Source organism: Vicia villosa, linkage group LG7 (genome assembly GCF_029867415.1).
Source record: "Vicia villosa cultivar HV-30 ecotype Madison, WI linkage group LG7, Vvil1.0, whole genome shotgun sequence".
NCBI lineage: Eukaryota > Viridiplantae > Streptophyta > Magnoliopsida > Fabales > Fabaceae > Vicia > Vicia villosa.
In genome coordinates, this window is record NC_081186.1 from 1,861,303 (window position 1) to 1,867,171 (window position 5,869).

General features: G+C 32.6%; 1 long non-coding RNA gene across 6 annotated transcripts; it reads right to left on the reverse strand.

Annotated features, from left to right (window-relative positions):
• Positions 1 to 780: 780 nt before the first annotated feature.
• LOC131616887 (uncharacterized) lies at positions 781 to 4,523 on the reverse strand. Of its 6 annotated transcripts, none has more exons than XR_009288302.1 (9): positions 4,104 to 4,523; positions 3,557 to 3,621; positions 3,293 to 3,472; positions 3,093 to 3,196; positions 2,264 to 2,938; positions 2,092 to 2,129; positions 1,623 to 1,976; positions 1,341 to 1,501; positions 781 to 1,157 (listed from the first exon to the last, which is right to left on the reverse strand). It is a non-coding gene; the product is annotated as an uncharacterized LOC131616887 (long non-coding RNA). The 6 variants fall into 6 exon arrangements; XR_009288299.1 differs by having other exon boundaries at positions 2,264 to 2,970; XR_009288300.1 differs by having other exon boundaries at positions 2,264 to 2,986.
• Positions 4,524 to 5,869: the final 1,346 nt, after the last annotated feature.

Consider the following 5,869-nt stretch of genomic DNA (forward strand, 5'->3'; position numbering starts at 1 on the left):
TTTCTATCCGAAGATCCGGTTTTTCTTTTCTCAACTTTTCCTCTACAGCGAAACCACACTCACAGCTTGCTCATAATAGATTGACGCCGGAAAATTATGACCAAATTGTAACTGGTTACAAATACTTTCACGGATCTAAGGCAATGCCTTACAGAACCCTCTAAATTACTCTACTGAGTTACCATCTCTTGCACCAAACAGAAGCAACTGAGATATATACCCCTCCTCCATCTCAGAACTACCTTCGAAGACTCTTCCTCGATCACACATGAGTTCCTTTGAGTACCATAGGATCTATTAACTTAATTCATGATAGAAATAAACCGTATTGCGCAATATGGACGGCAGCCTAAATTCTTTATTCCTTGAGACTTCAACATTTATTGAGTCACCAACAGCTCAACCTTGTTGTTTCGTGGACTGATCATTCTCGGAACGAAACTGCAGAAGTTACATCTACTACTGCCTATCTTGACTTGAGGCAGAAGCAGTAAAATACTGAAAAGTGTCATGAGCCTGTAAGCTCCAGTTATTCTCAGTGAACCAATGCTCTCCATGACTGATACTCTAGGGATCAGTTTCATGATTATAACTTCAAAGGCTGCATTGTGAGTTAGCAATCTGTCCTTAGCTTGCTGAATAGCAATATGTCCTCATCACATTAACAACAACCATTCACACAATACCCCCCTTTCAACCATTCAAAACCGCAGCAACAATACTCCTCCATCATACCATCGCTGCTGAACCAACACAAACAGCCACATTGTAACACGCTCGACAATCGTGACAACAACCTTCAAGGTCACAAGTTCAACTCACTTGCACTGGTTGGTTGGAACTGTCATGTATATAAAGACAATCGTTTTTAAAGCCTCATCAAGTTCCTTCACATAGAAAGAATTGAATGCTCTTTATCGAACCGAACTGAACCCTGTACAACTTCACCTGAACATGGCTCCAGTATAAAGGAAACAATGCCTTGGCCTGATTCTAGATATAAATATTTGTCCAAAGAGGCGCCTTAGGAAACTCTAATATAAGTGTATAAGTTTGTGTGGACAGATTATGATTGCAAATGGTAAGACTGCGTGGAACAGCATCATAATATGTCCCTGCAGCACCTGTGTTGTCAGCACATCCAAGACTCACTCCTCCTGCAAGAAACAGAAAAAGCTTTTATATAGCATGTATGTGGTTATTTGAGGTATCAAAAAGTCACCTATTAGAAGGAAAAAACTAATCAAAAATTAAATTTGAAGTGAATCAATTACTTATAGAATGATCCCATTCATTCTTCATACAATCATATTATGGATATAGGAAGTAGTTTGCTATACCTTCTGCTTTTCCTTAGCCGCATGATTAGTTGCTGCTCTATTTTGGAAGATTTTGAGGATTTTCCAAATCTTTTCAAGACCAAAAAGTGGGAGGACTTCCTTTCTGGCAGTAGCTTGCAGGTGTTTAATAGTGTTTGCATTCTCCGGAACATATGCTTCTTCTTCATCATGATTATGTCAAAGGCGAAAATATAGAATAATATAGCACACCAATGTAGTCAAAGTTTTGAGATGAAATTGGATTGATCAATACATGAAATTATTCCAAAATAGTGGAGTTACCTGCAACATTTCTGAGGCGTTCGGTATCTCGAAAACCAAATGTAACAGCACGGAAAAGAATCATCAGACTCCAGTTAATCTCAGGAATGTAAATCTGGCCATGTATTTTGGACGACGTGTGAACAATTTTGACTTTTGGGAAGCATCTTAAAGAGGAACACTGTTTGATTATCGAGAAAGTTCCGGTGATGATAGCTTGACTTCCAACCGCAGCTTGAAGTATGGCTATGGCAAGCAACATTAGAATCCTGAGTACAGATTAGAATGTTGAGTATGCACGCACCAAGAAATATTTACCGCTTGCAAGATCTTATCAGAAGCATACCCTACCAAAGCCCTCAATCCTGCAGTTGCCTGCATTAGCATAGTTAGGATACATATAATTCAGATGAATAAAAATTTGTACAGATAAAAATGTATATAAACTATACACACCCCAACATCAAGTCAAACCACATAAAATTCTTACCACACCACAAACTAAACCGCATATTCACTAACAGAACTCTGCACAAGAGGATAACGGAAAAATAAAATAAATCTACATCAGTTTTCTAACTCAATAACAGAATATAACAGAAATCAGCCAACCCAATTTCAATAGAAACTCATAACAAAAAAATGGAAAAAGTGGCAGTTACCTCTTAACCGAATCAACCATCTCATCCATTCAATTTGTAACTGAATCTCTAACTGATTTCTCCCAACTGAATCAACCTATAAAGCTGCAAAAATCACCTTCAACTCTTATCTTCTTCAACATTCATTCATCACTCACTCTCCAATTTCACAGAAAGTCATCAAACAATCTCCATCTCTTCATCGCCTTCAACAATTCAAAACTTAGCCATAGCAGAAGTTCTATGCCAAACTCGAGAATCCAAAACAATTTCATCGGCTTGGTCACACAAAAAAGTAGCAAGTCCAAATTCCAATGCACCACGGTGCTACAACAACACTTTATCTACTACCTAACAATTCTACACGACACACCTCAACATGTACAGAACACGGAAGCAAATTACGTAGTTAGCAATCACATAAAAAAGTGAAACATGTATTTTGACCTTGGCTCAACAGAAGCATACTAATCCAATATAAATAAAGAAATACATTATGGAGAACCTACGCCAATGAAGGAGAGAGTAATTTCATCCAGAGATATATTCACTTCACTCACTTGACATCCATCAAACATTAATTGAGATTGGACTTGTCTGGTATATGCAAAAGAGTAAAATATTTAGGAATCCATTCTTGTATCTTTTGCATCCATTCAATCACTTCCTTCCTATTGCTACTAACATCCTCAGACCCTGCAGAGACCACAACAATTCTTTCTATGTACCTGAAAATCCACGACCCTATAAAACGTCCTTTTATAATAAAAGCATTTAAAATAAAGTTTCTGAAATTATGAACATCTATTGAAAGCAATTATGACAGAATGAAAACTCGAAGGGAACATACTGTATTATATCAATAGCCTTGTAAATGATGTGAGACCCGTTTTGGAAAACAGGGAGGCTTTCGCTGGGATTCATCTGGAACCAATTGATTGATGTTTGAAAATCCTGAAAACAAAAAAACCTACAATAGTAAGATTTGAATCACAGCCCCGTGATTGACATTTGAAAAGCCTGAAAACAAAACCACCGTAAACCACTCACCGTTTAATCAAACCCGACCACTGTGAAGGGTCATCAAAAAGCGAAACCAATCACCGCGAGCATCACCCTTCTGGCCAAGATCGACACAGCCCGTCGTTCTTCCAGTATATTTATTCAACACCTTAAAAGCAAAACCGGTTCAACAGCCTTAACACAGTTGTGGAATGGTGATGCATAAACCTGATTAAAAAATAGATCAAAGTGTGCAATTTCAACAGCCTTGTCAACATCAGCATCCTTACAAATAATGAAAGGTGAGCATACCCATTCCTATCTCCAAGGTGCCATCGTCAATGTCGTTAGCGTCCTGAGCTACACCAATCTTAGAACTTTAAACAATCAAACAAAAGAAAAGTGCAAGAGTCAATACATACCAAATCAAAAATACCAAATATAATGGAATAAAGAGAACAAAGAAAATAGAAAAATTATCATATATATACAGTGAGTTCTACTGTAAAGGGGGAGCGAATTTGAAAACAATTTCACGCACGGTAACACACCCTCATTCATATTTTTCCACTGTAAATACCCATACACAATATTCAAACTCCATTAACACCACCATCATCACACAACACACACGTTGCTATATAACTTTCACCAAACTACACACAAAAACCTGCATCAAAACAGAATAACAACCGTATACCAACAATCATCATTAATCAATCCAATTCAAAAACCTGGAAAAAAAATATTATGAGATGCAGCCTGCAAGTTACAACACAACAGAGTAAAAAATAAAAAATAAAAAAAGCGGTGGTATCGAAGGAACCAAAACAGATCCGGAAACACACAGGAGCATTACCAACATTTCCGACAAAACATCGGGCGTAACCTCCACAGCACGCCGCTTCAAACCGTGATAACCCGACCACCACCATCATCAGCGGCTACGGCCGCGATCCACCCAGAACCGACGTCCTCCACCGAGCGCCACGTACATACCGCTCAACGGAAATCTTCAATCGGAATCCTTCCGATTCGGGCATACAGCTCTCCATTTGTGGTAAGTTTTGTCACTTTTGTAATTAAAAGAAGAAGATTGGAAGTGGTTGCTGAATGATAAATCAGTTTCGTAATGGTGGAGATAATGAGGAGACGTAACCGCTAGAAGTTTAACGTGAATGAATTGAAGAATGAATATTGATCAACCAAAGTGTAACTGCAATGCAAGGTGAGGAAATAAATTTGAGGAAGCTGATGTGGAATTTTGTGGAGTGTTTTGCTGATGTGGATAGGCCAATTGAATAGGAAATGGTAGACTTTTCTTATATGATAGATAATATGATAGAATATGAATAATGAAAAAGAAAGTAACAAGTTAATAAAATAATATTTATATTGCTAGAAAAAATAGTGGTATATAATTGAATTAAAAAATATATTTAATAATTTAATATTTTAATTCAATTAAATAAAAAAAAGGAGAGATTCACAATTTTATCAAATCATTAAATTATTAAATATATATTTACAATTGTATTTTTTATATATATATATATATATATATATATATATATATATATATATATATATATATATATATATATATATATATATATATATATATATATATATGCCTTAAATAGATAATCATAATCAATAATAAAGTGAATAATTATTTTTGATATAAGACTTTTAATTACATTATTTGTAAAACCGAAAGAGTTATATTTAAGTGATTTATTACCAATTAAAAAAATCATTATAGTAATATTTTAATGTACATTAAATAGAGAGTTAGACATCGGATAAAAAAATAGAGAGATTTAAAATTATATTATAGTAATTATAAGTTTTTTCACATATTATCAGTATTTTATGAACTAAAATTGTAAATTATACAAAATTAATTAATATAGTTTTTTTTTGTCAATTCCATAATGTTCAATACATTTGAATTATATATTATAGTTGTTTATAAAATTATTATTATTTATTTCAAATATTATTGTAACATTTTATATATTTATATTTATTAGAATCCATAAACTCATTTCGATTATAACTTTTTTAATAGACAATAGATTCATATAATACATATAATATTATTGTAAAATACTTTAAATAATGTTAATCGGGATATTAATTTTAAGAAATTAATAATGTATTTATTTGACAGTTTTTAATGTAAATTTATTTGAGATTTATATTTAAAATAAATATAAAATTCTATAAAATATAAAAAATTTAGAAAATTGGTTTAGCTTGAGAAGCCTTGTTATATATAACTTAAATGCTTAATATTTGATATTTTTCTATTATATGTAGGTCAATTCAATTCAGATTTTTTTATCATATTATTTATTATAAATTTTCAAAATGTTTAATTAAATTTTATTAATTATTAAATTTATAATACATATAAAAGTAGATCAATCTAAATTATAAATTATAAAAAAATTATGATATATTTTTTTGACAATTTTTTAAAGCAACATATATTTGATATTTATATTTAAAATAAATATAAATTTTTAATTTTGGTTTAGATTGAGAAGCTTTATATTTATTATTATTATTTTACTATTGTTATTAGCTAGATATTATATTATCATTATTAGTAGTGAT